The sequence below is a fragment of the Panthera uncia genome, chromosome F2, assembly GCF_023721935.1.
Source record: "Panthera uncia isolate 11264 chromosome F2, Puncia_PCG_1.0, whole genome shotgun sequence".
Lineage (NCBI taxonomy): Eukaryota > Metazoa > Chordata > Mammalia > Carnivora > Felidae > Panthera > Panthera uncia.
The window spans coordinates 22,384,396-22,410,635 of record NC_064812.1 but is presented as its reverse complement, the minus strand read 5'-3'; the positions used below and the strand labels follow the sequence as shown (position 1 = coordinate 22,410,635).

The 26,240-nt window shown below is 36.7% G+C and overlaps 1 protein-coding gene across 2 annotated transcripts in view; it reads right to left on the bottom strand.

Moving 5' to 3' along the window:
• Positions 1-26,240, bottom strand: part of EIF3H (eukaryotic translation initiation factor 3 subunit H) — a 98,654-nt gene that overhangs the window by 15,542 nt on the left and 56,872 nt on the right. The window lies entirely within an intron of this gene.

Genomic DNA, 26,240 nt, shown 5'->3' with positions numbered 1-26,240 from the left:
TATAATGAATGCACAACTATGTGGAATAAATATATTTGCTTAACTCAGAATCTAGTCATTTCATTTTTAAAACTCTTAATCAGGTTTTAGCAAATGTAAAGTTATATGTTTGTCATTTCCTTGGTTATAGCACTATGGTTTTATAAAGCAAACAGGATTCAGGATCATAAAATACAAAAGAACCTTCCTCAGATGGGCACAATCTTACTTTTCAACATTTGTTACTAGGCAAAGAAATTACAAATCTGCTTAATTTCAAAGAAAGTCCTATTTCTCATGATAAAATATGGCTGTCAACTTGTAATTATTCAAGAATTATATGTTTTTTAGTTTTTCTTTTTACATACAATATGATGGCCTCAAGAAGAAGTATGAGATAAATATGACAATCTTATATCAATTTATCTTTTATCTTAAATTTTTGTATCTCTGGCACATAACAGACTTCCTTCCCAGCTAGTTTAACAGATTCGTATCAAACACATAAATATGGCATAGAATCACTGCGATGGTCTCTCTCTGCTTTAAAATTCCCTCTTTTAAATTAAAATAAAATCACTAACTTGGCAAATGAGATTTAATCACAGTTAAAAGTTCTAATATCACAAACAAAATAGGAGTCAGACTAAATTTACCATTCATTTTAAAGGGACAAGGAGAAGATGGGGAGAGAGTAACAAGCAATTGACAATTGTCAACACATGACTGGATAGGATGATTTCTTTAAGTCAGTACTTCCAAAATATCGGTCAATGTACAATTTAGCTATAATATAAGGAGAAATTAGATTCAATTGGCAACAATAGAAAAAAAGAAAAGACTTGGAATCTTGAGATCTACGTTCTCATACCAGTGCTTCGCTTTTTCCCATGGGGAGTCCTGCCATCCAGGTAATGACTTTTTTCTGATGCTTAACTTTCCCATCTCCAGAAAGATCTAAGAGCTCATCACAGTGAAAATGTTGTGACTCCACATTGTTCACTGAATATGCTAATTATAAGTAATAATTTTTCTATAGACTAAAGCATAGCCTCCAGCATGCATTAATACTTAAAAATGAATTTCTCTGAAAAGCAGTCTGTAATCTTACTAAGTCTCTCCCCAAATAGCCTGAATACAATAGCTTTTATAATAGTATTTTCAGGATGCAGGAGGTAAAAAAAAAAAAAAAAAAAAAACCTCTATGAACAGTAGCGAGCCTGCAAATTCCTTCTTCATCCGGAATCTTACCCACTTTAAGCCCCTTGGACAAAAATGAAAATAAGTGTTCCTTTTAGCTAGGAAGAGACTGAGGAATAGGCGGCTTGTAGCCCTATAGAGTTAACACTGCTCCAATGTATTTAATTCTGAGAACTGAGAAGTGGAGAGACAGCTTCTGTGCTGGTAGAACTTGGGGCAGGGGGAGAGTTGGTGGGTGAGGAGACCACTTCCACTTTGCCATTCTATAGCTTAGAAAATCATGACACACAAGATTTTGCAAAGCTCTAATAAAAACTTATTTTTTTACAAGTATTTATTTATTTTGAGACTGAGAAAGAGTGCACGCATTGAAGGGGCAGATAGAAAGGGAGAGAGAATCACAAGCTGACTTCGCACCATCAGCGTGGATCCCAATGAGGGGCTCAAACTCACGAACCCTGAGATCGTGACCTGGACCAAAATCAAGAGTTGTATACTTAATCAACTGAGCCACCCAGGCGCCCCTAATAAAAACGTATTTTTAAAGTCATAAGCGTTTTCACATGACCTAAATATGGCAAATAAATATTAAAATGTAAGGGGTATGAACAAGACAGGTAAGTTGATAAAATTGCTGTTCAAAATCTACAAGGCACCGGAATTTCACTATTATACAAAAAATATATTCTGGGCCTATTCTGTGTGAAATTTCTGGATAGTCTCTATTTTGGTTTGGACTTACTACCCCAACTTTAAAAATTAAAAACCACAACTTAAAGAATGTCCTCCCGGAGGCGTCACACCCAGAAAGAAAGATCTAAAAGGACTGCAAGGGATCCGTGAAAAGAGGAGCACAGGGGTGGTGCTGGGGCTTCCAAGTAAAGCTGGGTACACTGAGGCCTAGTCCTCACCAGGACTACTCACATGAGCCTGCAGTACACAAAGAGGTACATTGGATTCAATAGAAAGAATGTTTAAGTGACATTTTTTCTATTATATACAAGCTGAGGAACAAGAAAAAACTCACAGCCAAGTGAATTGCTTTCTCTGCAGACTTTTAGATCTGTGTCCTCCCTCTAATGTTGACACAGACGCGTGACTCTTATCTCCCTTCACCCACGCAGTGTTTCCTTTCCTCTTCCTCCCACCCACATTTTCAAAAAGCACAAAACCAAACCCTGCAGAAGTACCCTGGTAAACTTAAGTAGGGATAAGAAATGCAAGCAGACCGTCCTTTAAATGGTCTCAAAACCATGCTCCTGGCAGCTACCACCACTCAACTGATCTGAGCTGCCACACCAGCTCACACCTTTCACCCCTCTGGACTACGAAAGACATGAGGGAAAAAATCGTGAAAAGGTGACGTGCGAGGGAATTCTACACAGGAAATAAAGAATGGTCCCGGCAGATGCTCACCTTCCAGGTGAATGCCATCATTGCTTTTGTGGCTATGCTAGTTTCTCTAGGGAGTCATAACAAGGTGGGTGCTTAAGGCACACGCAAGAGACCCAATGTAGCTACAACACAAAGGTAACAGGGAAGAGGAGGAAGCTCATGCTTTCGGGAAGTGGCTGTGATGATGCCTTGTTCCAGCCCACAGACTCTGGGTGAGTGGGAGGTAGAACTATGTTTGCCTTCTTATGCCCAGCTGGACTCACTTTACTGGGCTGGAGTTTTAACAGGAGAGCATACAAGATATGCCCAGGCAGAGATAAAGTTCACTCCTATTTAAGGAGTGCCTCACACTTCAGAACAAAGAGAATCACAACAAAAGAAACAAAAGGAAAAAAAGAGAAGGAAAAGAAAAAAAATAAGGCTCCTTGATACCACAAACTCCTTACTGCAGAGTTAATGCAGGTCAATGAAATAAGAAACAAGCATTTAAAGGCATCTTTGTAGAATTGGTCCAGGGTTAGGCACGCTCTCACTTTTGTTCTAAAATTCTCTTATTTAACAGAAAGAAGCCCAAGTAGCAATTTGATCCAATGATACTCACTTCTGAGTTAATATAACCAAATATTCCTCGTGTAGTTCCCAAAGATGAATAGAAAGAGGAAAACTGTTTTGGAGGCGGGGACTATTTTTAAATCATGGTAATATCCAACAGAAAGCTCAGAATTGTATAGTGAAAAGTTTAAGAAAGAACTTTTTAAAGCATTCTTAGCTTAAAAAGCAAACACTTTACAGAATGAGGAGATACAGAGCACAGCAAATGAATTTCAAAAACAAACTGATAGCTACCATTAAGCCAACTCCCATTACTAATACAAAAGCTATACGTAAAATGCAGTTGAGGTAGTGCTACAAAATTTGGAAGGATTATCAAAATGAGCTGAAGTTTTATAGTCTCTTCAATCTTTACAATTGTCTTAATTGGTTAAGCCTCTCCCAAGCAAAGGAGAGCCTGGTTTACAATACTGAATAACTGTTCAAAGTCTGGCACCAGGATATTCATATTCACTTTTTCCAGATATCCTCTTTGCAAAACAGTCGATTTTAAATTGCCTAGAGCTAAAACTATCTTAACTGAGGCAGGCTGCCCAATAACTATTCCTTTCAAAAATCCACCACATTTGCTAGGCTTTCTCTTGTTTTTATCTCCAAGTATGAAAACACTGAAAATAATATGTTGTTTTATATTTAAACGCTATATCTGGAGTTATGCCGGCAAACAACAAACAAGCTTGAGATATGAGTTCTCCTGAAGATCACTGAGAAGGACAATGAATGGATTAGAAGCTTTTTAGTTCAGTAGAATAAGTAGCCAGCATTCTTTCCCCTTCAATTCCTCACCCTTGTCTTTAAAATCATCTTTTTTATTTTATTATTTGAAGTGAACCCTATTAAAAGATAACTTCTCGGTGAAAAACAAGAACAAAGAACTACCACAGTTGGCTAGTTGGGATGACTGAAAGCAGAAAGTTAAATCTGTAGCATAGTTTAATGTCTGTCAGATTAAGGGGAAAAAAAGTGTTTTATAGATGTCTTATTAACTTTGAAAAGACAAAACAACCTAATTTAAACTTTAGAAATTAAAGACAACTTAATGGACGTACTGTCTCGTTTAGTGACTTAATACTATATCGAATGAATCCAAATTATTTTAAAATATATTGTCATAGAATTATATTAAAAATATCCGTATATATAGGCTGGAGGGAAAGGGCAGAGCTAAACCCCAGGAGAGAAACTAGCACTTAGTGAGCACTTATTATGTCAGACTTCCCACTAAGTGGTCCACATATGTTCTCTGACCATATTCCTCACAGGAACTCTAATGAGCTAATCACCATTACTGAAATCCTCTTAGAAAAACTATAAAGTGGCAGGACTCAATCTGACTTCAGACTCTGCGACTCCAAAGCCCAGGCAACCACCCACTTACAGAATTTCATCTCCTCTTATTCATAAAGTGTAAATTATTTCTGAGCCAATAAAGCACAACACACAAAACACAACAGAAATACTCAATTTCTAGGTTTTGAGAAAACACAGTTCATACATGTCTGACCACTAAATCAACCAATAATTTAGCAATACCAGTAAGATGTTAAGTGATAAAACTACCTTCAAAAGGTTTTTAAATGTCAAAGTCTGTAGTTACCACAAATACATAATCAAACTCCTAAAAACACTGCATTCTATGTCACTATTTGAAACTTATGCCAATGCTACTTTGTAACTAAGAGGTGGCTTGGATCAAAGATGACTCACACAGCACAAGTAGGGGGACACAGACCAGATGCAGCACATGCTCTTGGCAGCAAAGAAAACTACTAAGCTCAATCAAGAGATACAAATGGCTTTAAAGCAAGCAAGCAAACAAAAGCCCACAGCTCTGTACAGCAGAGCTCAATGATTTCAACAAACATGACAGGGAAGTGGAATACATCAAAACTTCCTATCTGTTTTAGCATGAGGGCTAACCTAAGTAGGACTTTTAAGAAAATAATTATAAGTCTCTTTCCCAGCAGCACCATGGGACACCAGTAAGCACCGACAAGCTATGAACTCTGAAGGTATTTACCTCAGTATTTAATAAGACCAACTACTCTGTGCTTTCCTCTGCATATCAGACTTTCTGCCAAGCTGCACATACGTTGCAGGAAGTGTTCGAAGCCAGTAGCAGATGCAGATTTAAGCAAACAGAATGTGCATTTGAAAAAAGACTTAAATAAGAGTCGACTTTGGGTGGAGAGAACTATGGGGTACATGTGTCTTAAAACTTCCATATTCTCTTCACCCAAGTCTGTATCATATATTAATTCTTTTTTTTTTTTTTTTTTTTCAGTTAAAACATCTGTTATTAAGGCTACCCCTGTGAATGCTTAAGGATTTTGGTAACAGTTCGTTTTTCACATTAAGTGCCTGATATATATTCTACTCTACTTAAAAACTAATCTGTTTTATTTTTAAAAGAAATAAGAAAAATACTGCCTTTCTTTATAATCTTACAGAAATGTTTTTTAAATAGTTCATTTGCCTTGGGTGGTTTAATTTCTTCTTTAGAGTATTTATGAATTCTGACCAAGAATTCCTTCTAAATGCCAACCTGAAGATAAGGGAAGTGGTGGGCAGGGGGTGACTCTTTTAAAACTAGTAAGAGCTTTGAAAATTAGGGGAAATCAGGTTTTTTGAGGTTTTAATATGTCTCAAAAAGTCTTTTATGAAATAAACTGGACTCTTTACAGAAAATAACGTGTACATCCTGTAACAATTTCATATAGTTACCCTCCTAACCAAATCATGAAACACAGCCAAGAGATCCTATTTCTTTGAGGTTATGAGAATTTATATATATACATACATATATATATATACACACATATACATATACATGCATAGATACACATACATGTATGCATGGAAATATATATATATACACATACACACACACGTATGCATGGAAATATATATATGCATGCCCTTGGTCATGAAAACACATGCAGGTAAGCAGGTAATAGAGAGCACAAGTTCACTGTATGTCATCTAAGATCTATTTATACCAAGTGAATTCACCTCAACAGGACCAAAGGCTATAGACCTTCTCATCCAACACCATGAAGAATTCTCTCTTGAAGAACAGCCTATTGGCCAATGCTACCTCTTCTACAATTAAGAGCATGATATGTCAGAAGATCAAAGGAGATTTAGAAAATCATGTATTTCATTCTAGGTTACAGGCTTTTTCATAAGGACAGGGAACACCTCTGTCATATTTACAGCAATACATCAGGCACTACTTTAATGCCAGCCCAAAGTTAAGTCCTCACTCAACGTATTCAGGGGGAAAAAATGGAATATTTCAAAAACATGATTGCTGTTAATGTACTAGAAAGGTCACAATTATTAGGAAATTATAGATATATATCTTACTATGGATCACAAAGGACAGGAAGTAGCCTGCTTTAAAACACAAAAAATCATCAGTAAATCGGGACTAGGCAAAGTATAAATTGGAATATAGAAAGAAGAAATTGCAGGTGAGGCAGAGACCTGAACAAAATAAAGCAAGCCATAGATATTTTTATTAAAATACACAAATTTGGTTCTGAGAATCCTGACAATCAAAGCAACAAGGCAAACATGGTTATTTATATTATCCAAAGGGAGAAAAACATCAGATCTCATAGTAGGTTAAGACTTTCTCTAGTACTTAACCCTAATATAAAGTTTTCATGTAAGGTTTCAAAGCAAAATTCCTATGTAATTTTTTGAGAAACAGGAGACATTTCCATAATAGAATAATCACACTTGATTTACCTTTCCTATAAATCTACATTTTTAAGGTAAAACAAAGAAAGAATGGCCTCATGAGTGTTTTTTATAACACACAAAATAGTCTGTACAAGTTATCAAAAAAAAGAAGGGCTGCCAAAATGAATTAAAAATTTCATCCCCTATCAATTCAAACTCCAGTTGTTCAAAAATTAGAATGAGATGCATTAGCAGTAGGCAGTAAATATTCAAAATAGAGAACAAATTTGGGGAGGTACTATTTGCAGTGTACAAACAAAACTGTTCGTTCTGAAACCATTTGCTGAGAACCACCTGTGCTGGGAGCCTCAACAAGTTATAGTGACACCATCTTCTAAAGAGTGGCCTCTTCAATATGGCTGCCCAACAAGCTGGTGGTAGTTAATACATTCATCTCTCTGAGCTTTAATTTCCCCAGCTGGAAAATGGTGATTTCCACTTCCAACCATATGATGATGGCAATTTAAAAAATTTACCTTCCATCCACATGGCTCTGTGCTCACTGAGCATATTCAGGGGAAAGGCCCATAGATACTACACACTATAAAGGTATACACTGGCTTTATCCATCCCGCCCTCAAACCCTACTACTTGTATGTTTCCTCCCTATATGGGGCACTTTGAGTCATCTTCCACACTCAACTCACAGTCATCTATCTACGTTCTGAACTGGTCTCAAATTTATTTTCCCCAAGGCATTTAGAATGCTTCTAAAAAATCTCTAAATGGCATGGGAAAATGCTCATGAGATGCTACTAAAAAAAGCAGATATATAAAACTATAAACCATATAAACGCCAATATGTAAACAACCTGGGTTGCTTCCTCTTTGTAAGGAGAAAGACTAGAAAGAAATATGCTAAAATGGTAATGGCAATAGTTCTCCAGGGAGTGATACTGTGTATGACTTGTTTTCTTACCTATGCTTGCCCTTGTTTTCCATGATTTTTGGCAAAAGAAGTGTGCAATAAATATAATCTTAAAGAAGTGTGTACATATATATCAATAGAATGTTCTACTGATACTAACTTGCCGGCATTTGCCATGGTCACCAAATAACGTAGATACCAGCACTCCTGGGAGCAGGGAACAGAACACGGTACCAGGCTATCAGAATCTGAACTAGCCAATCTGGTCTGAATACCATTTGCTATAGACTGATTATGACCCACCCCAGTTCTTATGTTAAAGCCCTAACTCCAAATGTTACGGTATTTAGAGATGAGGCCTTTGGAAAGTAATTAGATTCAGTTGAGGCCATGAGAGTAGGGTCTTCACGATGACATTAGTGCCCTTTAGACACCACATAAGAAGAGATATCGCAGAGCCTGCTTCTATGTGCTCACGCGCACTCTCACTCTTTCTCTCTCTCCATCCACAGGCAGTACTGAGTACTTTGGGCCATGTAAAGACACAGTGAAAAGTGCCAACCCTGCTGGTACCTTAATCTTGGACTTCTAGTCTCCAAAACTGTGAGAAATAAATTCCTGTTGTTTAAACCACCCAGTCTACTGTGTTTTGTTACGGCAGCCCAAGCCAAGATACCATCTTTTATCACATTATTAGTTGTGTAATCTACAGCAAAATTATTTTGGCCTAGGTCTCCTCTGTTATAAAATGAGAAGAAAAACACTACCTACTTCAGAAAGTAGTTAAAAGAGGATTAAATGAACTCATTTACAGCAAGAGCTCTGTGTACTAAATAATCTCAAGAAAAACTCAATAGGTCTTTACCATCACCTGTTCTTCAGAAATGCAATTTAGAATCCAGAAGTCATGTATGGCATTTATCTCGATCAATGTCCAAGTTTTTGGAAAACTGCATTTGATTAACTTGGTCACCAAGTGTTGTATAAACTCTCCGTGCCCATCTCCATATGGGAGTAGGGGGGAATCAGAACAGAGAAGGGGATTAGAGGTTGTAGGACTACAAAAAAGAAAGTCTATGAATCTGTAACATCCATTTCATGAAACCGAATTCTTATGTCCAAATATGAATATGATCAAAAACCAATCTAGCATGAAAAAGGATGACAAAATAAAAAAAAAATACTTCTTACATACTATAACTATAAGCTAATTATATTCAGTACAATAAAGAACAGATTCAATAAAGAAAGAGACAAGCTACAGAAATTAGATTTCAAGAAAAGGTAATCTTGGGTGTCCTATTATTACTATGCATGTAACACTATAATTGCATTGTACTACAGAAGTTTCTTTCTCCTGATTCCATTTATAACTCTTCCAAAGAAAGGAAATCAGCTCCCTGTCCCCTCCCAACAGGTGACTTTAAAAACAACACTGAGGATGAGGGTCAGGATGGGGAGGAGTGAGCAGTAATGCCAGCTTATATGGAGACTAGATAAAGGTTACTGGGAAAACTGCCACCCCAAAGGAAAATAGCTGAATTCAATCAGATACAGCGAACAGCTTTACAACATGCCCCTACTGGATCCACTCTAGCAGCCTCATCTGTCCAAAGACAGTTTCCTTTACCTTCAAACATCAGGACAATTTAGATGAGAAAATAGTATTAAAGGTGCTGTAAGAAGAAAGTCAAAGAGACACGATCTTTTAAGAATAACTATAAACTAAAGACGGGACAGCTGGCAAGAATGGCAAATGACCAGACTTAAAGGAAAGGTTAGGAAGGGAAAATAATTTCCTATATATTACTTAGAGAAACAGAAGTACTTATAACCATACTGTCCATTCACCCCCTTTTTTGTCCCCCGCCTCTTACCCTACTTGCTCTGCTTTGTCCAAACTTATTTTTATAGGATAAGGAATACAGAGTTCTATGCTGAGAAAGTCATCAAGCAGAAATCCTTATAGCAGCCACAATAAATCTGGGGTTTAGAAAACCTGTGGCTTGTTTTTAACAAGGCCATGTTACCTTTCCCCTTAAAATCTCCTTATCCCAAAACCACATGCATCTGCACTTTTGGGCAGAGACGGTCTAAAGCCTTCACCAAATTCTCAAAGGGGATCAAGAGCGAAAAGAGAGTAACAAGTACTGAGACGCAGTAGAGAACAAGCCAATGTGGTCCCATTTAGGGATTCATTCCTCTGTATGTATATGGGGAGAGGGGAGAGGAGAGAGGGGAGAGGGGAGAGGGGAGAGGGGAGAGGGGAGAGGGGAGAGGGGAGAGGGGAGGGGGAGAGGAGGAGAGACAAGGTGTGAAGCAATAATCAATTCACTTCAGGGATAGCCAAAGAGTAGCAGGACAGCACTGAGATCACTAAAGGTAACAACACTATCAGGAGAGTAAGAATGACAGGCCCAAGGACCAGCGAGGAAAGCCCAGCTTTCACTAAGATACACAACAGAATGTCACTCTTACCCTATCCTACCAAGACCAGGAAGTCCGTCATGAGGAAAGCTGGATGGAGGCTTCACCTAAACTACTGTGTCCAAGACTAGTAATCCCCAAAGCGGGTAGGAGAAAACATATGCCCTTATCCACAAGGTGATAATGAATGGGGATTGTAAGCTAAGACTGTTGTAAAGGCAAGGAGGGAGTTGTGATTCTAATAGAGAGAGATCCCTTCTCTATTTGAGAAGAATACACATTTTGGGGAAAGGCTGGTCTTTACCAAAACTATAAAAATACACTTAGCACAAGTCGTATTCTGCTATGTTACAAATGCACCTTGGAGGTACACAGCTCTAAAGACACAGAGTAACACCATCCTCAAGCAACTCAGTAACCCTGTTATCTTTTACAGTTTTTACAGAGATCTCTAGAAGCCATTACTGAGACATGTCTAATCAGCTGTCACTATGTAATCTGAAGCTCCTAAAGATGTGTTCCTATGGACAGCCTCTTGGATTAGAAAGAAAGATGAAATACCATGTGTAGGGGGGAGTAAAAAGTCATTGAAAGGCAAGAAAATTACTACAGAAAGATACTAGAAGGCTACAAAGCAGACCAAATAATTCTCTTCTGCCATTGGCAGGAAGGATCCTGCCAGATGTCTGAAATAGAATTAACCTCTGTGGGCTACACTGATAGAAATAAACTGCCTAACTATATATAAATAAATATCTAGGGAAGCATAAATAACTATCTAGGGAAGGGCTATCTTTGTTTTACTTTCCCTGAACTTATTTCAGATTATTTCTCCCACCCCATAAAAAAAAAAAAAAAAAAAAAAAAAAGGTTGTCCCTCACAGCAATGTCCATAGATACTGAGCCAGCAGCTGATGCCAAGGCTTTTGAAATTGTGCCAAAAGCAAACCAAACAGTATCTGCTTTAAAAGCTGAGTTTAATCAGAGTATTTGCGATGTTTGAAAGCATTTTCAAACCAGGTAGCATCACCTTAACAACAACAACAACAAACTCTCCTTTATCCCCAAAGGATGTATGTATATGTATTTCCCCCCACCTCACAGAGAAGATTACAATACTCCGTTAGATAAAGGCATTACAAATGGCTTACAGATGCTTCCTCCTCATATTTTGGGGGAGAAAAATCTTAAACCGTGAATTCATGCATTCATTCTTTCACAGAGTCACACAATTTATTCCAATCTATAATATGCCAGACTTTTAGGTGCTGTCCAGCACTGGGAGAGGAAGACAGAAAGAGGTTCTTGCAGCTGACATTCTAGTGGAGAAGAGCGGGTAAGACACACAGGATGACAGTCGGCGTTCCTGAGCATACACAAATGCTGAAATGATCCCTAAAGGAAGAATCTGGGCAATCCTATACAGTTCTCTGCATTTTTTAAATGAACAAACTATCTCTGTTAATAACAACCAGGAAATCAAGTTTGGGAGTCAAAGACCTGGCTTCCTACCTTGCCAAAGAATGCAGTGCAAAAGAATAGTCACTGGCTGAGAAAACAGGAGACCTGAATTGCTATTTTGGCTCTGCCATTAAATATAATAATATAAAGCAGAGGAAAGCATCCAAACAACCAAACTGCCCTTAAAAATAGAGTTTTAAAATCATCTAGACTTTATCTCAAATGAAAAAATGATTTGGTTTAATGCTTATAACATGGTAATTATAATAAAGAGTTTTAGTGAGGACCAGATAAAAATCTTCCACGAATAAAATTTTACATGTTTCTTTGCTAAGTTTTGAAATTGGAATCATTAATCTCTATTGTGCTTGTAGGTACGAATATTCTACAGAGATAAATGAAAAACGTCAGTTTCACTAAAAATTATGGACTAGAAACCTAACAACAAGTGTGGTCAGAGAGTAAGGGCAGTAACAAGGATCACAGCTCAAGAAGGGACAAGAGTTCTAGACTAATGAGTCTATGTGGGTTCCCCACACAGAAAAAAGGCCTCAGACTAACCCCAAAGAAGGAGGAGGTTTGAAAAGTCATGAGATTTTCTCCCCCAAACCTTATTTTACTTCAGACAATGAAGTGTGTCTCTCAAATTTGTATCATCTGCAGATCATTTAACAGACATCTGGCACTCACGGACACCACCCATTTCAAGTTTTAAAAAAGCTGTTATCCTACTTTTAATTATACAAATAAAAGTTTAATAAAATTAAAATTAAAACCATAATAAAACTGCTATGTATCTATGACACAGATGATGTACATGATCTCCAGGGCTTTAACACACAATGTACAGATGGAGGGTGACGTGGGTCATAGGCTGTGTTCTAAGGGGCTGCTTTTCTTGTTCTAGTTCTACTAAATTAGAAGCTCCCTATGCAGACCCTATGCAGGGTCATAAGGTAAAGCAACAAGCATTTTGTTACTGTCAGATGATCCTGCATCTAGGCCTGCATTTATTCATACATATATAAACCTCTGTCCGAGGAACACATTACACCTAAAAATTACTACTTCAACTAGGGAAATTCTGGGAACTAGATTCTAACCCTTGATGTTACTAAAAGCTCTGCAGCTATTTATAACCTACTGCCATATTTAGACTCAGTTTTTAAAATATGCACAGCAATCTCATCAACTTCTTCCTCAAACAAATTACAATTATCAAGGCTTAGTAAAGTGGGAACACTTTACTCATCCCACTATCACAATCTCAATGTTAAAAATTGTGATTTTACTCACAACTACCACTGTAAAGCTACTTGGAATACTATATGTTTAGCTAAAACATGCCACTTTAGCAAATTATTTGAAGGAATGGCAATAGCTTTCATTGGCATTGACTGTGTCATAAAGAAGGCATAAAAATGTAATCTCTTCTCTAATGTCAAAGATTCATGCAGACATCTTTCTCCTCATAGGCAGTACTAGAAAAGCATGGTGAGATTTTTTCATTCAGCATATTCTGAAGGCAAACACTCAGATTGAAATTTTAATTTTATTATTTTCACTATTTTCCTCTGTACCAAATTAAAATTAGAAAGGAAGTAACATCATTTCATGAAGTCTAAAATTCTGAGTATAAAAAAAGAAGGAAAGAGGGCTGGCAATTTTAATAATAAGACACCATGGAGTCAAAAACTGCAACCCACTTTCATAGATGTTCAGGTACCAAAAAAGGAGGGCATGGAAGAAAAACTCTAAAACCAATGAAGCATCTTCCTGTAAACAAAGAAGTGTGTGGGTGGGCACTGTGGTAGCAACACCCTTTTCCTGCTGAAAACACAACTATACTCTACTAGTACTGATCCTAACACACTTTTTCCTGTCTATATTACAGTTCACAAAATAACTGTTAAATAAAAACTCTCTCCTGTTCAACCATGGGTTTTCCATAATGAAGAAGAAAATTACCTACCACTTCCCTTTTATATAAGAACAGTATACAAGCTAAGAAGGAATGCTTCTTTGCACATCAATTGCAATCAATTGTGAAGCTGAATATATAGTTGCATGCACATTTAACAGTAAATGCCTAATCGATATTAGGCAGTATTATTTAACAGTCATTTTGTAAAAGAAACAACATAGGTACCCTGCATTCTCCCCAAACACAGTGTTTACCATTACCTTTGCAGCTGTTTTACAAGGTTCCCTTAATAGTGTGACATCTGCTTGGTTGTGCTTTAAAAAGAGTAAGAAAGTGGGGCGCCTGGGTGGCTTAGCCAGTTAAACATCTGACTCTAGATTTCAGCTCAGGTCATGATCTCATGGTTTGTGAGTTTGAGCTCCATGTCGCTGACCTCATAAGCCCACTTTGGAGTCTCTGTCTCCCTCTCTCTGTGTCCCTCCTCCACTTGCTCTCTCTCAAAAAAAGTAAAAAAATAAACATTAAAAAACAAAAAGCAGTACTATCAATGATGCTCTGGCAGTTGGGAATTGCCCATTTTTAGTTACAAAATACATTATTTTTGGAAATAATTCTTTGGAAGGTATTATTTCAAATCTGTCCTGGAAAAACTATCGATTTACCAAAAAAAAAAAAAAAAAAGTCACCATATATTTTTATACACACTAATGTTTTGATGACATGATGCCACCACTTGAAAAAGTTTTATGAATGACCAAAAACTTCGAGGAAAAGGGGAAAATGACACAAGAAGTCAGTAAGGGGCACCTGGGTGGCTCACGTGGTTGAGCATCGGACTCTTGATTTCAGACTCTTGATTTCAGCTCAGGTCATGATTCCAGGGTTGTGGGATCAAGCCCCATCTTGGCCTCTGCACTGAGTGGGGAGCCTGCTTAGGATTCTCTCTATCCCTCCCTCTGCCCTCTCTCCCACTTGCACGCTCCCTTTCTCTAATTAAAAAAAAAAGAAGTCAATAAAACCTACTTTCAGGCAGTCACAGTAATAATAGTTGTCTCATGGTAATTCCTAATTACTTACTGAGCACCTGTTAACTTTCAATGATTAAATCAGATACTCCCCATATTTGATATTAAGGTAGGTATTAGTGTTTCCATTTGTCCCATGAGTAACTTGTTCATAAAAAAGGTAACCACCAGGACTCAAAGGTGCCTTTCCCAGGTAACAAACTCACATTCTTTTCAATTTGCCATAAAAATATTTACGCCCTGTAACTGATTCCTCTGCTAGAAATCAGTGGTAAGATAATTCAAATTTTGAAAAACAAAAAAAGTTACGCTATTAAGTGGCCATCAAAAATTAGAAACTACTTAATATTTCTGGTGACAGAAGATTTAACTGTGATACCTTCATGCCTTTAAGAGTTTTCACAGTACAGCTTTAACAACAACGAAGATCATTCAAGATCACTATATGTGCTATAATATAAAACAGACACAAAAGGTAAAAACGCTAAAATTAAAATTTTTAAGCTTTAAATTTTAAAAAACATTCTAAGTTGAAGGAAATATACCATATCATTAACAATCACTATTAGAGACACAAGAAGAATACCTTTTCCTGTTTTCCAAATTCTCTAAAAAATTATTCCATAAATTTTATAATTCAAAAAAACATTTAAAAAAGAAAAACATTAGCAAGAGCTAAAAGTTCAAACAGAGTACATTCTGTTCTTCAATTCATAACAAAATTCACATGCTCACAAAAGTGATAGTTAAGTTTAAAGATACAGATAAGATAGGGAGAGAAAAAGCAAAAGAGATACAAGAATTTGAGGAGTTCAGTAACAGAAGCATTTCAAGAGGTAAACCAGATGTTCCTATGGAACTGCAGCAGAGGATCCAGAAGACAGAAATTCATAATGTCAAAGGCTATATTCAGAGATCAAAGAGCATTAAGTAGGGTCCATTTACTACAGAATTGTCCATTACACTGAAGGGATCAAGCTACACCAAGCTCTCAGCAAAATGCAAAATTAAAATCAGTCAAAGGTTGTTGAGTAAGAAAGTACTGGAAAGATGAGAAGAGTGCTTCTCAAGCATTTCACTGGGAAAAGGAAGTTTAGCAATCAGGTTGAAACACAGAGGTCAAAAGCATAATTTAAGTGAACAGTGTCTCATTTGAAGCTGTAAAAAGTTAGTAACGATAATTAGCAAATAGCCACTTTATTTGATTTCAATACCACCATGTCTTTCTTTCCAAGCATCTCTCTCCTGCTTTACTTTTATAGATTAGGCAATGTTTGAGACACTTTCTCCAAGGACTTCTCAAAACCAGACAACAAAAACTCCTTAAAAAGATGAATTCCTGTTGGGACACCTGGGTGGTTCAGTCAGTTGAGCATCTGACTTCAGCTCAGGTCATGATCTCACAGTTTGTGGGTTCAAGCCCCACATCAAGCTCCGTGCTAACAGCTCAGAGCCTGGAGCCTGCTTGAGATTCTGTGTCTCCCTCTCTCTCTGTTCCTCCCCTACTCATGCTCTGTCTCTGTCTCTGTCTCTGTCTCTCAAAAATAAACATTAAAAAAAATTTAAAAATATATATTCTTGTCTCCAGAGGCAGCACACGTCAAATGCCCTCACAAAACATTTCGCTGGTCACATTTCAAGAAAGTAGAAGGTACATACTCTGGTTAAATTACTCACAATATGTAAAAGGTAAAAAATATTCTAAGTGTTTGTACCTAATAAATTTACCTTCCCTACAAAATTAAAATGGAATCTACTAATGATTTGCAGAGTGGTATGAAGCCACTTGAGCAGGAGATATTTGATTTCTTGGGAAGAAAATCTTAACCTTCCAATCGCCTATTACTTCTATTCAACAACCTGATCAAGGATCTACAAAAATGAAAAGATAGGATATGTTGTTTGCTATAGGTGTGATGCATGAACTTTTCCAAAGAGACCTGTTCAGATGATAATCATGTGACACTGAATTATGACTAGTACATCAAATGCTTGTCCAGAGAAATTAAACTTGCATGAATATTTAAGGTCAAAAGATCTCACAGTACCTATCATCTACTAAACAATAACTTTTACAGATGGCATCATAAAACAAAAACATCAGTAGACATCTGCTCTATCAGAAATAAAAGCAGATAGAGCTATACCCCAAACAGTAAACAGAATGCCCTTTCATTGTCCCAATGCCCTTTCTATCCCTTAGGATGAGAGATTACCCTACTTCATGCCTGTTTACTCCAATTTTGAGCTTCACTTCTTTATATATTATTTTGCTTGGGCACCCATAACAAAATACCACACACCAGACGGCTTAAACAATAGAAATTTATTTTCTCACAGATCTGGAGGCTGAGAAGTCCAAGGATCAAAGTGTCAGCTCTTTCAGTTCCCGGTAAGAGCCTTCTTCCTGGCTTGCCCTACTCCTCCCTGTGTCCTCACATGGTGGAGAGAATGAGTGCACAAGTTCTCCAATATCTCTTCTTGTAAGGACTTGAATCATATCAGACTGTGATCCTAGCCTCAGGATTTCATTTGACTCTAGTTACCTCCCAAAGCTCGTATCTCCAAATACCATCAGGTTGGGGGTTAGGGCTTCAACAAATAAAATTTAGAGGACACAAACAACATATAAAATTTGTTAGCCCGTAACAATTTCTACTTAACTTTCTCAATTTGGCAATGGTGTGGGCAGGAATGGAAGACATAATCTAAAAATGTTTATTTAAATCATACAATTTTTTAATTAGAAAATGACTGACATCAATATTCACAGAAAAGGATAAAAGAAAACAATACCAAAAATTGGACAAAAGCAGAAACATAATCTCTGGCTATAGTGAAGTTGCTGTTTTATAAATGCTAAGATCATACCTGCACTGAGTGATTTATATAACCATGCAGGTTACATATGCTGGACTGTTTCTAATTTTAGCTATCTGTATTTATTTTTTTTAAGCCACAAGATGACTAGTAATAGCCCGTATTTTTTGGTAGCTTACATACTTCACATATATTTGTAATAATCCTCCCAACAGTTCTATGACGTGGATACTGTTATTATTCCCATTTTATAGACAAGGAAAGTATAAGCAATTGTCCACTAGTGTAAGTACAACTGTAAAATAGAGTTTAAACATGTAAAGTATGACTAGTCTCTGATAACTTCCTATCTGGACAAAGAACTAATCACAAATCTATAAACTTTCATTTGATTATTAACAAAAAGCCTACCTTTGTTCTGTTTTAATCTCAAAGAGAAGCTCTTATGCTACAACCACTGGAGAGAGCCAAGATAAAACTGGGAGGAAAGGATCAAGTTCTCACCAGATGGAAGTCTTGCAGCCACGAGGGCTTTTTCCAAAATATTTGATTCCAAGTGAAAGAACAGAGTGTGTATCTTCTGAAATAATACATCTACTTTAAAACTATTCTTGCTGAATTTCCCCCTAAAGTGAAGATGTACAATGAACACAAATAAAGCAAAATTTCCAAAAGAAAAGACAGTGTGGTTCTTCCCTTTTCTCAATTAATACACATTTTAAAATTACTCTGCGGCTATTTTATTCCTATCTTTCCAAACAAGATGATACGTGTCTCCTTAGATGCTACTGCTATTTTTATAAAACAGCACTCCTTAATGTTACATAAAACTGCTAGACCATTATTGATGGGAAGGAAAAACACAGAAATGTGGAATATCACAAAATCTTTTCTAGACTCAAAATTATGACTAGTGCTAAAATTCAAAGATTGAAGGAAATAGATAAGAAAATAATTCTTTTGAACTGTAAGCATACACTACAGGAAGTATGCATAGCATGAAAACAACACAGCATTTTACAGTGTTTATAAATCAACATCCTGCAGATGTTATGATTAAGAATATCCACAATTTGTTCAATTATAAATTGTTTAAATTGTCAAATTAGCAAGAACTCCTATCTGCTTCAAATGTTCTTTTGAAGGAATATGCAAATCATAAATACATGCAGCACAATCAACAAAGAATACTAATTTACTATTTGTTTCAAAAGAGGTACTTCCTGAAATATACATATTTCCCAAACTTTTCCATAAAGAAAGCAGACGCAGTATCAACTACAAAAATAGTTACAAAATGTAGCTCCAGCACAACTTACTTGATGTTATGCAAATCACCCAGTCTTTCAGGTTATAAAAGACTGTGCCTTTTGTTTCTCTTATTTATAAACAACCAGAGTATGTCTAAAATAAACTTTAAATTCTGATTCCTTACAGTGTTTTTGATACAAGAAACTAACCAGAAGTTTGCCCTAAAGAGAAATGGAACATCTGGTAAAATGTATAACGTGCTTCAGGATCACATCTGTTGCTAAGGTTAGTATTCCGATGTGATAGCTCTAATCTCCATGTTAAGTAGTAAAGGCATAAATGAGAATAAAAAGGTACTAAATAAAGAAGCACCTTCTTCAGCCACAGTGCTTTCTTTTTCTCAGCAATGTGCTAACAACCAGGCCTCGCAGAGTACGTGGAGAAATATTTCTGTAATAAGTACACACTTCAGTTCAAAACACATACCTATTCAATACACTCCTTCTACTGTGCGAATGCTGATTACATCCTCCCCCAGTACATTAACCTAGGCATTAATCAAGACAGGATGTGTGCTAATTCTTGTCTGTGATTCATCAATCTATCCTGCGTTTATTTTCAATTCACCAATAAGAGAATCTGGAGTAGAAGAAACAGGAAAGGAAAACTAAAAAGTCCAGATAATCAGAAGAGATGACATTATTAACTCAAAAAAGGCTGCTTTCACAAGCACACCATGCTCAGCAGCTTTCTCCTCCATTTACTTTTAACTTTCAATTTTCTGCCATAAAAAGCAACAACAAAATTCTATGCTTACTATAAATTGTATAAATGGTATAAATTGTCTTACATTTGTGACGCTTTTAAAAGCCCCTACTGTGCCATCAAAGGTTCCCAAACAAGGAAAGATCTGCACAGCAGGAGAGGAACCCACTTACATTTTCTAACAGCTGTGAAGGATCAGTCCCCTAGAGTAATAGAAATCAACTGCAAACTGAAAAGTGTTTAGAAATAAAATGTTTCCATCACCTCACACTATCAGCTACTTCCATTAGTACCCATGAAAGAGACACTGCATTTTACCCAGCATTTTAATATAATAAACTTTACCGACAGTAGAAAAGAGAATACAATTACAGACTAATCCTACTATTAAACACAGGAAGTCATCAATGAAGGGAATGAATACTTATCCATTTCTGACGCTTAACTACTGGACTAAAGAACTAATCACAAAAGCCTTAGGGGATAGTTTACAAGTGTGACTTATGAAACTTATTTTGGGTTCCATATTCTGGATTAATACCACATTACTTAAAATATAAAACATTTACCATGACATCAGGAAGTGATTTTACACCAAGTTCAAAGTCAATGATAAGCCCTGTGGAATGAATTTTGTTTATGGTGTGGTGGTTCTGTGCACATCTTGACTACCTACTAATCAGAAAGAATAATCTACATATCCTAGAAAATAAAAGATGAGTGACCAAATGGGCTCAAATCACCCGTGCTACATTAAAAACAGGAGAATGTGAAAAAGATAATCAAAATCATCACAGTGAGTTCCAACTCCAATTCCAGATGATTTCCACCAGTATTTTCTGAGCACCCATCTCTATTTCTAGGCATTATGGTAAAAGCTGACAGCCAGCCTTGAGCTGAGACACAGGCCTTGCCTTCAAGCAGTTCACAGTAGGTAAGAAAGCCACATCAATGACACCCCGTGACAAATTCAATAGAAACACAGGATGCAGAATTAATGCACAAGAGACTATGGGAAGATGGGCATTAGAAAAGGCTTTACAGAGGTTCAAAACCTGTGCTGGTTTCTGAAGGATGGGCAAGAGCTTCACAGGCAGAAAAAGTGAAAGCAATATTCTGGCCTGAAAAAACCACTACACAAAGGGAGAGAAGTGTGAAAAATACAGAATTTGGGGGGAACTCTATAAACAATCTCATAGCATCTAATGTGCAGAGAAGAAAGTACAGAAAATAAGGCAGAAACATAGGCCTGAGACGAATCTCAAAGGGCCACAGGCCAGGGAGAGACTTGGACTTTATTGCCGTGCAGGCAAGAAGGTGCCAGAGAAGGGTTTTGGGGGGGGGGGGGGGGGGGGGGGTGAGACTCTCGGACTTCTGTTTTTAAACATCATTTTGGAGTGGAAGATGGACTAAAAAGGAAAAGAAAAGCCTTGGACAAAAAAATCTATTATGAGGCTACTGCAATAATTCAGGCCAGACATGATAAGGAAGGCCTGAAGTTAGGTATGTGGACAGACTGAGCAGTTAACATGAAAAATGGAATATATTCAACAACTTCACATGTTACCTTTAAGGGGGGCTCATGCAAAAAGTAAGTGTGCCACTGACAAAATATCAATTCCAAAAAGCATTTTAGGTTGTATACTGTATTAAAGAATTATCCCAAAATAATTTTAATTAGTAAGAATCAACAACGTTTACATACAATAAAAGAACTACAAATCAACATCCTGCCTGCCCTAACCTTGGAGCTCTAGCAAGAGACACAAATCACTAACTGGTATCATAAAATCCACAAATCAACAGTGCAATCAGCAAGTTTTCAAATACACAACTGCTACAATTTATAATTACATCATTTTGTTATTATATCATCTAAAGACAAATAGAGGAATTCAAGAAAAATTAATACAGCCATTTAACAGGCTTTATGAAGTGTTTTCTACTTGGCTCTTATTTATTTTTTTTTTTTCACATTAGGAGGGCCAGGAGACATTTGTTTAATCTGGAGTACTTTTATAGGGTTTTAAAACTACATCATTTCCAAACTGTTTTTCCCATGGCTGCTTTCATTTCTGGAATAACTTTCAAATCTATTGAAAACCACCTAAATTTTTAAAAACTTCTAACAATGAGGGTCACTAAGTTATTTATGTATTTCATGATTCCATTTAAAGTTATAATAGAAATTTGGTCACAAAAGCAATCATTCATTCAAATAAGAAACCTACACTGCCCAAGACACTAATCTACAGTGAATCAGGTCTAACTACTACCCACATACTCTTACAAGTTAAGGATAGTTAAAAATAAAGTACTTCAAAAGGCCAAGAGACACATCCTGACCACAGCTTAAATGCAACACAACAAAATGTTACTGTCCGTGCAGAGCAATAAAAAATAAAGATAAATACCATATTTAGCCAGTCCAATGTAACTCCCTATTTCCCTCACTTTTATCTCTATGATATTCATATCATTGGGAAAAACTAAAGAAACATTTGAATAATGGGGGGAAGTTCCAAAAACTTTATAACAAGCAACTACTGTCAAACTCACCACAAACATATTAGACATAGTAGTGAGATACTTCTGAATATGCTCAAGTACTAGCTCTGACAACATACGATAAAAGACAGCAGTGGAAAATGAATAAACTGCAGAGGATGAACCTCACAAACATAATGCTGAGTAAAAGAGGACAAAGAAAATGCACACTGTCATTACATTTATAAAGTTCAAAATCAAACAAAACTGAATACATAATGCATATAAACATAGTTGGCAAAACTATTAGTCAGAATACTAGTTACTTAGGGGAAAACACAAGGAAGATGTAATCAGGCCATAACACTAAGGGAGATCTGGTGTGCAATCCATGTTCTATTTCTTGTCCAAGGTCGTGGTTATGTGAATGATGGCTCTATAATCATTCATCAAACCACATTTGTTTTATGTCCTTCTGTAAATATATTATCCAATAAACATGCTGTTAAATAGGATATGGGAAGTAATATTATTTTAATGATGCAAATAGCTCAAAATTAACAAATACCTTGATTTAAAAATAATAATGTGTAAATGGTCCAGTCACTTTAGAAAAGTCTGATACTTCCTCAATTGATTACATATGGTTACCATACAACCCAGCAATTCCCTCCTAAGTATATACCCAACAGAAATTACTACATAATGTCCACACAGAAACTTGTATACAAATTTTTATAGCAGCATAACAGCCCAATGTGCATCCACTAATAATTAAACAAATGTGGAATATTACTCAGCCATAACAAAGAATGAAGTTCTGATATAGGCTACAATATGAACATGAAAAAATGCTGAAGATGCTGAAAGCCAGACACAAATGGACAAATACTGTATGATTCTACTTATAGAAGGTGGCCAGAAAAGTCAAATTCATATAGACAGAAAGTAGATTAAAGGTTATCAGGGGCTGCAGGGAAAAGGAATGAGAAGTTATTGCTTAGTAGGTAGAGTTTCTGTCTGGAGTGATGACAAAGTTTTATAAATAGTGGTAATGGCCGTACAATATAATGACTATAATTAATGTCACTTAATTGTACATTTAAAAATTGTTTAAATGTACAGGCCACCCAGGGGCACCTGGGTGGTTCAGTGGGTTAAGCATCAGACTCCAGCTCAGGTCACTATCTCACAGCTCCTGGGTTTGAGCCCAGCATCAGGCTCTGTGCTGACAGCTGAGAGCCTGGAGGCTGCTTCAGATTCTGTGTCTCCCTCTCTCTCTGCTCCTCCCTCACTCGCGCTGTGTGTCTCTCTCAAAAATAAACATTAAAAAATTTAAAAATGGTTTAAATGACAAGTTCTGTCATAGGTACATTTTACAATTTAAAAATATGTATACCAAAAAAAAAACCAAAAGACTGAAGTACTAATACATGATACAATGGGGATGAACCCTGAAAACATGCTAAGTGAAAGAAGTCAATCACAAAAGACCACACAAAATATGATTCCATTCATATGAAATGTACAAAACAGGGACATATGTAGAAACAGAAAGTAGATGAATGTTTGCTTAAGGCTAGAGATGAAAGGTTGGGGATAGGGAGGTGACAGCTAATGGTACAAGGTTTCTTTGTGAGGTGATGAAAATGTTCTAAAATTGACTGTCGTGATGGCTGCACGCATCTGTGGATATACTAAAAAACCAATGAACTGTACACTTTAAATAGGTGAATGGTATGGTACAGGAATCATACTCCAAAAAGTTTTTAAAAATGAGTAAAGTCCGGGGGCGCCTGGGTGGCGCAGTCGGTTAAGCGTCCGACTTCAGCCAGGTCACGGTCTCACGGTCCGTGAGTTCGAGCCCCGTGTCAGGCTCTGGGCTGATGGCTCAGAGCCTGGAGCCTGTTTCCGATTCTGTGTCTCCCTCTCTCTCTGTCCCTCCCCCGTTCATGCTCTGTCTCTCTCTGTCCCAAAAATAAATAAACGTTGAAAAAAAAAATGAGTAAAATCCATTAATATAGACGAAAACAATTTTTCTAGCCTCATCTGTTTAGAGGTAATAATGCAGATGATGGAATAACCCTAATTATATTTTTAAATTACTATAAATTTCTGAATTAAACAATCAAAAAGAAAAACAGCTCCTCTCTTCCTTCATCCCTCAACCTCACCAATAATAGCACTTGTTGGAAATATGTGGGGGGGTGGGGGGGGGTGCACACAAGAATTTTGAAAAGAAGTTCTAAGCTGAAGTAACTTATTGAAGGTTGTGTAGCAGACATTTAATAAGCCCAGGAAAGGAAGTACTAGATTTATTAACTCTTCCAGACTGCTGAAACATTACTCTCATCCTAACTACCATTATCTAGACTGATTTACATTGGGATTTAATCATTACCTACTTTTCTTCAAATTTTCAATGTATAGAAGAAAACTGTCTAATATAATTAGATAAGCAAATACTCAAAGATTAGTTCTGCTCTCTGCATTCATCTTAAAGAATGTGAAAACACAGGTAGAAAATGTTTTAAGTATATTTGTTACATGAAGCAAGTGAATGCAAAATCCATTATTCTCAACACATTAAAGGCTCTGAGAAGCAAATAAATGTGAGAACAATATGAATATGTATCACGGCTAAGTCCATAGCAGGTTTCATCAAAATTAATGATAGTGTTGTGTCTCTGAGAATATATTCAACCCCAATGCATATTATTCAGGTAAACTTTTTGTTTCCCAGCATTCTTTTTTTTTTTTTTTAAGTTTATTTATTTAGAGAGAGAGAAAGAAGGAAAGCCTGTGAGCAAGAGCACAAGTGGGGAAGGGTCAGAGAGGGAGGAAGAAAGAGAGAATCCCAAGCAGGCTCCGTGCTGTCAAGTACAGACCCTGATGCAGGGCTCAATCTCACGAACCAAGAGATCATGACCTGAGCCGAAATCAAGAATCAATGCTTAACTGACTGAGCCATCCAGGCAGCCCATTTCCCAGCATTGTTAGATCAAAGAAAAACAGCCCTGATGCAAACAAAGTTAACTACATTAAGAAGTTTGATGGGACACTCCTAATGAGTTCAAACGTTTGGTTAAACTAATTCAGGATAAGAACTTTCATTTTCCATTTATAAATAACAACCCATCTGCACATTTTATCCATGATATACATACATACTATACATTTAATGAAATGCCACTAATATGGACTCCGGTTCAAGACCAAATGTCACCTTTCAGTTCTGACTCACTCCCCATTCTCTGCCAACCTGGTTTTCAGTAGGGGGAAGGTGTGTTTAAAACACCTGAGGATACTCCAAGTGTATGTACTCTCTTACATTACTTTCTTTTGGTTGCTCTACATGTACTAAACTTTCATTTCCTGACTACCACATTATATTCTTCAACTGTTTAAATTTTCCCTCAAAACACTACTACTAGGAGGCCCTACCTACTAAAACTTTTTTTTTTTTTTTTTTTAGAGAGAGAGTGCAAGCAGGGAAGAGGCAGAGACAGAGGGGGCAGAGGGGGACAGAGGATCTGAAGCAGGCTCTGGGCTGACAGCAGCAAGCCTGATATGGGGCTCAACTCACAAACCTCACAAAACGTGAGATCACAACCTGTGGCAAAGTCAGATGCTCAACCAACTGAGCCACCCAGGCTCCCCGAAACATAAAACGTAATAAATCAAAAGATTACAAAAGAAATACCCATCTTAAAAGTGGGAAGGTGTATACAGTTTCTATTTTGAAATTTACGGTTCAATAGATTAGGCCCAGTACATTTTTTTCTTTTATTTTAAATCCGGTACAGTTAACATACAGTGTTATATTAGCTTCAGGTGCACAATACAGTGATTCAATAATTTTATACATTACTCTGCTCATTAAGTAAGTATACTCTTAATCTCCACCTATTTCACCCATCCCCCATCCACCTCCCCTCTCTCTGGTAACCAGCAGTCTGTTCTCTATAATTAAGAGTCTGTTTTTTGGTTTGTATCTTTTTTTTTTTTTTTTAATCTTTTTTCTTCAGTTGTTCTTCTTAAATTCCAGGAGTAAAAGCTTGTGGTATTTGTCTTACTCTGACTGCCTTATTTTATTTAACATTATACACTCTAGATCCATCCATGTTGTTGCAAATGGCAAGAGTTCATTCATCTATATGGCTCAGTAACGTATACATATACATACACACACACACACACACACACACATGTATATAAAACACCCCTTCTTTATTTATTCATCTATTATTGATGGACACTGGGCTGCTTCAGAATT